The following is an 11,985-nucleotide window of genomic DNA, read 5'->3' as shown; positions in this document are numbered from 1 at the left end:
CTCTGAGGTGCTTTTCTGTGCACACCTGTTTACACCAGGCAGCTGGTCACTCCAGGCCTGGTCCGAGTCACGGCCTCTTCTTGACCTGTGGGGTGGTTTGTCCTGCAGGATATAGGTTTCTGTAGGGTTCATGTGTCTGGGGCAGAAGAAATGAAGAAGGGTCCTAGATGTGGTGAAGGTGGCAGTCATTCATTCATTCAATTCATTCATTCATTCACCTAAGCTATACCGAGCATCTATGTGCCAATGAGGCTGGAGACAAGAAGAGATGCCACTGACCTGGTCCCTACCATTTAGATACTCCCCGTCCATAGCCTCATGTTCACCACACACAAATACTGTCTGGCTTTACAACTGTGGATGCTGGTGACTTTGCCATATGTCATGGTATCATATGAGGTATTTTTAAGAAGTATGACTATGGATTTTTTCCCCTGGCAGTTAGTACACTGATTTGCAATGTTTCAGCGACATCTCTAAAATAAGAAACATGTAGTATTTTCATGTAAAACAAAAGCTTCTATGAACAAGTCCAGAAGAAATTTCTTTTCCATTAGTGTTGCCATTCCCTGCAGTGGGGACAGCAGCAATTTTTTTATGGGGCTCACCATAGAGATTAGCATTTTCTTTCATGTAAAAATACATTTCTGATAATTAAATGAGGCCCAAAGACATAATATTTCCATACAATATGAGTTGAATGTACAGACAAAATTAAAATTTAGCTTCAGCTCATATGGTTTTTTATTTTACTCTCTGTGGTACACACCTGGCAGATCCTTAATGCCTAAGACATAATAGTATTTGCAACCATATACAGGTAAAATCTCTATACACAGTAGTATCTATAAAAATGTTCATTCATCCTACCTACCATAGAGAGGTATTTCCATCCTCTTTTTAAATATAAGGAAGTGAGTCCTCAATAGATAAAACAATATCTTGCTGTAAGTTATTTTAAAAGATAGTATATGCACATAATACAATATTCAGTATATTTACTTTAAACAGTAAAAAATCATACCACATTCATGGAGTAGAAGGGATACATAAGAAAATGTGTCTTATTGTGTTTCTTTAATGAACTTAACTAGGTATAATTTACATGAGATGATGTGCACCCACTTGAAGTGTTCATTTCCATGAGTTTTGACAAGTGCATACAGCCCTGTTGTGACTGGCACAATCAAGATATACAACATTTCCACTACACCAAGGGCTTTGCCTAACCTCTTTGCAGTTCATCGTTCCCACTTCTTGTGCCAGGCAACCACTGAGATGCTCTCTCTCATAGTGTGTCACTTTTGCCTATTCCAAAATTTCCTAGGAAGGAATGTACTCATCTGTGTCTGTATTCTGTCACTCAGCATATTTTTTGAAACTGAACCAAGTTGTTTGTGCCTATATCTTTCACAGTGTGATATTGCTAAGTAGTATCCCATTGTATGAATATACTATAGTCCTATATTTATTCATCTATTGATAGGCATTTGAGATTTCCCCATTTTTCACTAATGGTACTCAGGTGTAAGTCTTTTTATAGACTTTTGTTGTTGTTGTGGCTGTTGAGATGGAGTTTTGCTCTGTTGCCAGGCTGGAGTGCAGTGGCGTGATTTATATATATGAAGTCTCACTCTGTTACCCAGGCTGGAGTGCCATGGCACCATCTCAGCTCACTGCAGCTTCTGTCTCCTGTGTTCAAGCAATTCTCCTGTCTCAGCCTCCCCAGTAGCTGGGATTACAGGCGTGTGCCTGCAAGCCCGGCTAATTTTTCGTATTTTTAGTAGAGATGGGGTTTCACCATGTTGGCCAGGCTGGTCTCTAACTCCTGACCTCAAGTGATCTGCCCGCCTCGGCCTCCCAAAGTGCTAGGATTACAGATGTGAGCCACCACAACCATCCAGTTCTTGATATATTTCAGATATAAGGCAGGATAAGTAGGGTTCAGAGGCCATACTGACTTGTTCCTCTGTGTGAAGCTGCACAGGCCTCTTTCACAGCAGGCTCCTTTGGCTCTCACCCTTGTGCATCAGCCCCTCTTTTGCAAGATAAGTAGCCCTACAGGATACTGGCCCATTTCCAGATGGTTACAAGTTCCTAATACCCAATATGGCATGGGAATGAGAACAAAAACCACTTCTTCATGCTGTAACTTCCCCAGTCTCTAGCCAATCAGTACCAAAAGCCCAAGAAGCTATTAGTTACAAATTCCTGCCTTGGGTGGGGGGACTAGGAACTTCTCCAGGGTCCTACATGTGCAGCTGGGTTCAAGGTTTAGCTTATAATGAACTTTTCCTCATTTTAATAGTTAAAAACACACTCCTAGGTAGATATTTTATATGCTAATGATACATGCAATGAGAGTTGGAGCATGTAGATGCTGAGTGCATGCACCAACCACAGGTCCACCTTTGCGTACTTGACCTCACAGGTACTTTATGAATATGCATGTACAACTCCCATAAGGAGATTTCCCTTAAGGCACTAGGGGATGTCTCTAGCTTTGAGCAGCATGCTCTGCCTCTTAGAGTGTACTTTCACTTTGCAATAAACTTTGCCTACTCTTACTTTGGACTCGCTCTCAAATTCTTTTGTGCAGCAAAGTCAAGAACCTGAGCCGGCCCCACCAACAACAGTTAGAAGTCATTCATCAGATCCCTATTTTCAGATATTTTCTTCCAGTCTGTAAGGTTTTTTTTGGCTCCTTTTTGTGTGTGTGTGTGTGGTTTTTGTTTGTTTGGTTGGTTTTTGTTTGCATTTTTTTTAGAATCACAGGTCCCTATCCTCCTAAATATGCATCACATAAGAGGTGACCCACTAGTGTGTCAGGATGTGGAGGAACAGAGCAAAGAAGATAAAAGGTCAAGGTCAGGAGGGCAGATGGGGGCATCCTAAGGGAGGAAAGATCACATGGACAGCTCAGTAAGCTGTATAATGCCCCCTGCCCCAAGAAATCTAGTTATTAGAACCCATAAATGTTACCTTACAAGTAAAGTGTCTACAGATTTAGTTTAAGGATCTTGACCAGTGGAGATCTTCCTGGATTATGCAGTTGACTCCCAAAGCTAATCACAAGCATCCTGATAAGAGAGAGGCAGATGGAGATGTGACACACGAAAGGGTGTGAGGCTACATGATCCCAGAGACAGAGATAGGAGTGGTCCAGCCGGAAGCCAAGGAATGACACCAGCTGCAATAATCTGGAAGAAATGAGGGATGGATTATGTTGAATCTTGGAAGGTTTCTGCCCAGCCTTACTGATTTCAAATTTCTGGCTTCTAGAACTGTGAGAGAACAATATCTTATTTTTGTTTTGTTTTGTTTTGCTTTTTTTTTTTTTTTGACAGAGTTTTCATTCTTGTTGCCCAGGCTGGAGTGCAGGGGCACTATCTCGGCTCACTGCAACCTCCGTCTCCCAGGTTCAAGCAATTCTGCTGCCTCAGCCTCCTGAGTATCTGGGATTACAAGCATGCGCCACCACACCCGGCTCATTTTGTATTTTTAGTAGAGATGAGGTTTCACCGTGTTGGTCAGGCTGGTCTCAAACTCCTGACCTCAGGTGATCCTGAGCCTCGGCCTCCCAAAGTGATGGTATTACAGGCATGAGTCACTGCGCCCGGCCAATATCTTACGTTTTAAAACATCAAGTTTGTGGTAAATCACCATGGAGGCCATAGGAGACTAACACCGGGTTGAATTCATTGAACACCTCTGGGAGATCACAGAGAAGGAACTGACAAAACCCCTCCTACTTCACATCCATTTCTCAGATTCTTTTTGCAGCAAAACTCCTCAAAGGGCTATCTGTACTCTCTCCTCCCACCACCCTTCCTTTGATTGTTTTCTGAACTTTCTCCAATTAAGTCTTCTGACCATCTCCCACCACTCCAATAAAACTGCTGTTGTAAGCCATACATGGCGGCAATCCCAGCACTTTGGGAGGCTGAAGCAGGACAGTCAGCTCCTCCTTGAGCCCAGGAGTTTGAGACCAGCCTGGGCAACATAGTGAGATCTGCATCTCTACATATCATAACAAAAAATTAGCCAGACATGGTGGCGAATGCCTGTGGTCCCAAGTACTCAAGAGGCTGATGCAGGAGGTTTGCCTGAGCCCAGGGGGTTGAGGCTGCAGTAAGCCACCACACTCCAGCCAGGATGACACAGTGACATCCTGTCTCAATTAAAAAAAAACAAACAAACCACTGTTGTCAGTTATCTCACACCATATAGGAAATCAGTTCAAAATGTATGAAAGACCTAAATACAAGACCTGAAACTGTAAAACTTCTAGAGGAAAGCATCAGGGAATAGCTCCAGGACAGTGACCTGGATAATTATTTTTTTGGATATGACCCCAAAAGCACAGGCAATAAAAGCTGAAATAGACAAATGAGATTGCATCAAAATAAAAAGCTTATGCATAGGAAAGGAATCAATCAACCGAGTGAAGAGCTAACCTACAAAGTAGGCAAAAAAAATTGCAAACCGTACATCAGATAAGAGGCAATTATCTGCTATGGGTTTGAAAATTTGACCCTTCCATATCTCATGTTGAAATTTTATCCCCAATGGTGGAGGCAGGGTCCAATGGGATATTTGGGTCATGGTGTCAACTTCATGGTAGTGAGTGAGTTCTTGCTCTATTAGTTCCTGTGAGAGCTGGTTGTTTAAAAGAGCCTGGCACCTCCCTCTTGTCTCCTTCTCTCTCTTACTCACCATTTGATCTCTGCACACCCTGGCTCCCCTTCACCTTCTGACATGAATGGAAGCAGCCCGAGGCCCTCACCAGAAGCAGATGCTGTTGTATGTTTCTTGTACAGCCTGTAGAACCAAGAGCCGAATAAACCTCTTTTCTTTATAAATTATTCAGCTTCAGGTATTCCAATATAGAAAAACAAATGGACTAAGACAATATCCAAGATATAAAAGAAACTAAAAACAACTCAATAGCAAGAAAACAAATAACTCCATTAAAAAGAGAGCTAAGAACCCAAACAGATATTTCTCAAAAGATTTACAAGTGGCCATCTCAAGTGGCTCTCTCAAGGCCAGTGCTTGCTTAGCTGCTAGAGAAAAAGAGAAACCTTGCAGAAGCTAGAACATAATTTATTCTTTAAGCATAAGGGTGCATGATTTAACCCTAGTCTGTCATGGTCTTAGGTCTTGTATATAATTTGCTATCTCTTTGCCACAAAGAGTCTGTACTGTCAGTCTTATGATCTCCATTTTAATATTAATGCTGGTTGTTGTTGTGTCTAAACCACAAAAGGGGTGGGGGTAAAACAGCGTATCTGACCTCCTGTCCTATCATGGCTGGGAAATCTGTTTTTAAGGTTTCTCTGGGGTCCCCTTGGCCAAGAGGTCGGTTCAGTCAGTGGAGGTGCTTAGGATTTTATTTTTAGTTTACAAAAGGAATCTCAGATTACTACAGGATGTCAGTCCAAAGTGCAGAGGTGTTCATAAATGTGTGAGGTAATGCATGTGTTATTTAGCTAGACTTGGCCTTTCACCATGTATACATAGAGTATTTCAAAACATGATGTTGTACACCATGAATACATACAATTTTTGTCTGTCAAGTAAATGATAATAATAATAAAGTGCAGAGGTTAGTGTCCACAGAAAATTATGTACACTGTAAATATATACAATTTTTGTTTGTCAGTTATATCTCAATACAGCACAAAACATGGTTTAAAAAACTCCAAGGGAATCTACATAAATGATTAGAATTAGTAAACAAGAAACAAAACCCTGCTGTTATCAACGTCACCAATGACAAATGTGTCCTCTTCTCTGTCTGTCATCACCCCTTTTTCTCTCCTCATCTGTGATCATCTCTTTACTCCAACTGTACATTGAAATATCTCCAACTTGGACCCCCCTTCTGGGCTACAAACATTTGCATGCAGCTGTCTCCCTCCAATCCTCATTCGGATGTCAGGGGTATTCTCAGAATTATCATCGCCACTGAAAGCCTCCCCTCTCTAGTACTCCATGGACACAGCTCCTTCCTTCCCGGTGCTCAGGGGAACATTCTGGCCCCATCCTTTCTCTTCTCTTCCCCTCTCTGACCACATCCATTAGAAAACCATGTGAGCTTGACCGCGTCCTGAGGAGGGAGAGGCGAGTGCCAGGGTCCTGGCGAGGATGGAGAGCCCAGGAGTGGCTGCAGCTGAGACCTCGAGGGAGCCGAGGAGGCTTTGTCGGGAGAAGGGGGATCTGGACCGTCCCTGACCAGAGTCTTTGGATCCTTTGGGCTCAGGACTTGGTCCCGGGTTCCTCCTACCCCGGGCTGTGCTGCAGTTCAGGATGCCGTCCCGGGGCGCTCCATCCGCAGCGCAGGCGTCACTCCGGAGCCCCAGGTCCCGGAGCGTGCGCTGTCCATGGTCCTGTAGACAAGAGGCTGCCAGGGGAACGAGTCCCAGGCTCTGGACACATTTGCAAATATTGCTTTTCCAAATGACTGCATTCATTTTCATTGCGCCTACATATTATGACTGTGCTGTCTTTGCGGCACTTCGAAAGATCCAACTTTCTGCCAGGGGAGCATATTTACGCACGACGTCACCATGACCACCCCACTTCCCTCATCCCAACCTCACTGTCCCTAAAATGTAAAATGCTTCCATATCTTCCTCCTCGTTACAGCGTCATTCTCAAATGACTTCCAACCAGGAACACTAATGCGCTCCTGGGGGCTCTCCAGGCCACATGTCTTTGCTTTGCCTGAGTCGAGGTCGTGTCTATTGCAGAGGTTCTTAGCTGGGCCTCCGTCCTTTCTCCTTCAAGTCAGAATAGCACATTGCAGGGCAAGAAGGAGAATGAAATATCACTAGAGGAAAAACTTGGATTCACCCTAATTTCTAGTGAAGGAAACATTTTGCAAGTGCAGCACTTTATTATCAGATGTAATAGTTACTCACTGGTGTGTGAGCGTGACTTCACTCAGTGTGAAGTATTAATTTTTCAAAAGGAAATATCAACTCTTTGTTAAAAGCCAAGGTTGCCTGTGATCTTACCTCTGTTACATTTCATCCTAGTACCTTCTTCCTCTTTTTCTTTTTTTTTTTTTTTTTTTTTTTGAGACAGAGTCTCGGTCTGTCACCCAAGCTGGAGTGCAGTGGCCGGATCTCGGCTCACTGCAACCTCCACCTTCCAGGCTCAAGCAATTCTCCTGTCTCTGCCTCCTGAGTAGCTGGAATTACAAGCATGAGCCACCACGACTGGCTAATTTTTGTAGAGATGGGGTTTCACAATGTCAGCCAGGCTGGTCTTGAACTCCTGACCTCAGGTGATCCACCCACCTCAGCCTCCCAAAGAGCTGGGATTACAGGTGTGAGCCACTGCGCCTGGCCCCATCCTCATATCTTCTTACCGAATTACTTTTTAAAGTTTCCTTTACAAAATAGTGGAGCATCCCTTAATGTGCAGAAGCTGGCCTGGCACTCACAGCCGGGTCTTGGTGCAACTCCTTTTGTCAATCACTGCACAGGACATCAACACCAGACAAGGACATTCTTTGAGCATAATGGATCAAGACAAGAATAAGACCACGGCACAGTCATGCCTCAACACAGACACAAACAAGAACATTGTCCAAATTGGAAAATGGCTACATATTTCCCATCTAGGGTAACAGGAAAGACTGATGATTATTTACCAATTACAGCCACAGCCTTTCCTATAGACTGAATGTTGGTGTCACCCTAAAATTCATGTATTGATGTCCTAATTCTTAGTGTGATGATATTTGGAGGTGGGGCCTTTAGGAGGTAATGGGATTTAGTTGAGCTCATGGAAGTGGAACGCCTATGCTGGGATTATGGCACTTGTAAGAATGAGGAAGGGACCAGAGCTCTCTCTCTCTCCCACGTGAGCATACAGTGAGAAGGCAATCATCTGTGACCCAGGAGCGGGGACCTCACTAAGAACCCAATTGTACTGACATCTTTATTTTGGTCTTCCATTCTCCAGAACTATGAGAAATAGATGTTTCTTTTTCATTTGTTTGTTTTTTGAGACGGAGTCTCGTTCTGTCGCCCAGGCTGGAGTGCGGTGGCGCGGATCTTGGCTCGCTGCAAGCGCCGCCTCCTGGGTTCACACCATTCTCCTTCCTCAGCCTCCCGAGTAGCTGGGACTACAGGCGCCCGCCACCATGCCCAGCTAATTTTTTGTATTTTTAGTAGAGACAGGGTTTCACCATGTTAGCCAGGATGGTCTCGATCTCCTGACCTCGTGATCCACCCACCTCGGCCTCCCAAAGTTAGATGTTTGTTTTTTAAGCTACCCAGTCTGTGATATCTCTTATTCTAGCCCAAACTGACTAAGGTAGCTTTGGTCTAGTTCTTTCTCCTTTTTTATTAGATGTATGAAGATCCAGTGTTAGAATTATGCTGACTTCCTGACATCCAAAGAAGCAAACACTGCTTTTTAAAAAGTTTCCCCAAATCACCTAACACAAGTCCAAATCCTATAATAAGCCAGTTATAATTCTCTCTTACTGATACACCTCATGGTTTTCGTGGTTCCTCACTGCAATGAGTAATAACCCAACTACACAACTATTCCTGGTGCCTGCTGATCTCTGGCCAGAAGACACTGATATGTTTATTGATTTGGTCAATGTTGACATTCGTTTCCTTGAAGCTGTTCCAGGATTTGGATTTTATTAATGACTTTTTGTTCTATTGATGGCAGCTAGGGTTAGTGATATGAGGTGGGTTCCCATCCCCTGCTCACTGCTGACCCAAGGACTCTGTCCCCCTGTGTTTGGAAAGCATCAGCCCTGCCCTGTTTCCTTACTGTCCTCCAGCCCAGCCAGAAGAACATAGGCCAGGTGCAGTGGCTCATGCCTGTAATCCCAGCACTTTGGGAGGCCAAGGCAGGTGGATCACCAGAGGTCAGGAGTTCGAGACCAGCCTGGCCAACATGGTGAAACCCCATCTACTAAAAATACAAAAATTAGCCAGGCGTGATGGTGGGTGCCTGTAGTCCCAGCTACTCAGGAGGCTGAGGCAGGAGGATCACTTGAACCTGGGAGGTGGAGGTTGCTGTGAGCCAAGATCATGCCACTGCACTCCAACTGGGTGGCAGAGTGAGACTCCATCTCAAAAAAAAAGAAGAACGTAATAGAGTGGAATGCATGTTTTCATCTTTTCTAATTACTCTCTCTGCTGGATGTTTGTCTAATGATCTTGTTTTCTGATTGGAAGCAGGAATGTCAACCCTCTCTTAGGAGTATTTTCATTGCAATGAACATAGTCACACTGGAAACTGGTGTCCCTCTAAAGTGGAGAAGTTTGGATAAGTTGTTCCACAAGTCACTTTGCAAGGTAAGATGGAACAACCAAGTTGAAGGAGGGATGGTAGCAGCTGCAGTGAGGTGAATAGTTTTATAGTCAGGAAAGGGTCTCTATCACTGCACTGTGTTTATTTCCTCTTAAGCCAGAATCAAGGTAATCTTCTGAGAGTAAGATGGTGGGAGGCAGCAGAGAATAAAAGAACCCAGTTCCTGAGTTTATGCAAGATGCCCATGGGAGCCCAGAGATGTTCTATGGCGAGACTGGCATGTACTCACACAGCTGAAACCCTCTCAAGATAAGGGTCATTCTTTGACCAGAGGAAACAGCATCCTTCATGCCCTTCCATATTAATCTCTGCCTCCACATCCACTCTGAGAAGCAACCAGTGTTCTGACATTTGTCACCATCAACTAGTTTTACGTTTTACAACTTCCTATAAATGGATTCACACAGTAAGCACTTGCTTCACCCTCAGCATCTCTGCTGTTTCTTTAAAATTTCAGTAATATTTGAAAAGCAGAAAAGAATTTCTTCCATTTGCTAATTTAAAGTATAAAATTCAGGCTGGGCCCGGTGTCTCACGTCTGTAATCCTAGCACTTCAGGAGGCCAAGGCAGACGGATTGCCTGAACTCAGGAGTTCAAGACCAGCCTGGGCAACATGGTGAAACTCCATCTCCACTAAAAATACAAAAAACTAGCTGGGCATAGTGGTGGGTGCCTGTAATCTCAGCTACTCAGGAGATGGAGGCATGAGAATTGCTTGAATCCAGGAGGCGGAGGTTGCAGTGAGCCGAGATCGCACCATTCTACTCGAGCCTGGATGACAGAGTGAGACTCTGTCTCCAAAAAAAAAAAAAAAAGTATAAAATTCAGTGGCATTTATTGCATTCACAGTGTTGTGTAATCATCACCACTCTCTGGTTTCTGAACATTTTTATCACCCTGAAAGGGAAACAGTCACTTTCTATTGCCTGCTTCCCAAAGCCCCTGGAAACTACTAACGTGTTCCTATTTCCACGGATTTATCTATGCTGGATATTTAATGTGAATGGAATCATTTCAGTCTTTCATCATTGGGTGTAATGTTACCTGTGGGTTTTCTCTAAATGGCCTACTAAGCTTGATGACTTTCCATGTCTGGCTTCTTTTACCAAGGGTAATGTTTTCAAGGTAAATCCATGTTTACGAGGATAATCCTTGTTGTAGCATGCATCATTATTTCATTTCTTTTCTGGACTGAGTAATATCCCATTGCATGGAAAGACCACATTCCATTTATCCATTTGTCAGTTAATGGGCATTTGAATTGTTTACACTTTTTGGCTTATGTGAGTAGTAGTGCTGCCATGAAAATTTAGGTACAGGTTTTCATTTGAATATCTGTTTCCAATTCCTTTGGGTACATCCCAAGGAGTGAAATTGCTAGTCAATATGATAACTGTATTAGTCTGTTCTTGCATTGCTATAAAGAAATACCTGAGACTAGGTAATTTATGAGGAAAATAGGTTTAATTGGCTCACAGTTCTGCAAGCTGTAGGGGAAGCATGGTGACTTCTGCTTCTGGGGAGGCCTCAGGAAGCTTCCAATCATGGCGGAAAGTGAAGCAGGAGGGAGGAGTCTCACATGGCAGGAGCAGGAGTAAGAGAGTGAGGAAGGAGGTGCTACACACTTTTAAACAGCCAGATCTCATGAGAACTTACTCACTGTCTTAACAGCGCCAAGGAGATGGTGCTGAACTATGAAAATTCCACCTCCATGATCCAATCACCTCCCACCAGGCCCCACCTCCAACATTGGGGATTACAATTTAACATGAGTTTGGACAGGGTCATAGATAAACCATATCAATAACTCTATGTTTAACCTATTGAGGAACTTGCAGACTCTTCCAAAGCTGCTGAATCCTTTTACATTCCCAAATACAGTGTATGAGAATTCCAATTTCCCCACATCCTCACCAATATGTGTTATGTTCTGTTTTACTAATTATAGCCATCTTAATAGTTGTAGAGTTTTGATTTCCATTGCCATAGTGACTAATAATGTTGAGCATCTTTTTGTGGGTTTGTTGGTCATTTCTATACCTTCTTTGGATAAATGTCTATTCATGACCTTTGTCCATTTTAAAATTGGGATTTTTGTCTCTTTGTTGTTGAGTTGCAAATCTTCTTTGGGGATACTAGACTCATTAGATATATTATTTGCAAATATTTGGTCCCATTCTTTTTACTTTCTTGATAATATCCTTTGATGCATAACAATTTTAAATTTTAAGACCAATTCATCTATTTTTTCTCATGTTGCTTGTGTTTTTGGTGACACATCTAAGAAACACCTTCCAAATCTAAGGCCATGAAGATATACTTGTATGTTTTCTCCTAAGAGTTTCATAATTTTAGTTCTTACACCTCAGTCTTTGGTCCTTTTTGAGTTAATTACTATACTGTGTATTTTCTTTTTTTCTTTTTCTGGTGGGGACAGGATCTCACTTTGTCACCCAGGCTGGAGTGCAGTGGCATGAACACAGCTCACTGCAGCCTTGACCTCCTGGGCTCAAGTGATCCTCCTACCTCAGCCTCTTTGAGTAGCTGAGACTACTGGTGCATGCCACCACGCCTGGCTAATTTTTGTAGTTTTTTTACAGATAGGGTTGTGCTATGTTGCCCAGCCTGGTCAC

Source organism: Pongo abelii, chromosome 20, assembly GCF_028885655.2.
Source record: "Pongo abelii isolate AG06213 chromosome 20, NHGRI_mPonAbe1-v2.0_pri, whole genome shotgun sequence".
Taxonomy (NCBI): Eukaryota; Metazoa; Chordata; class Mammalia; order Primates; family Hominidae; genus Pongo; species Pongo abelii.
Note: the sequence above shows the minus strand (reverse complement) of the source record.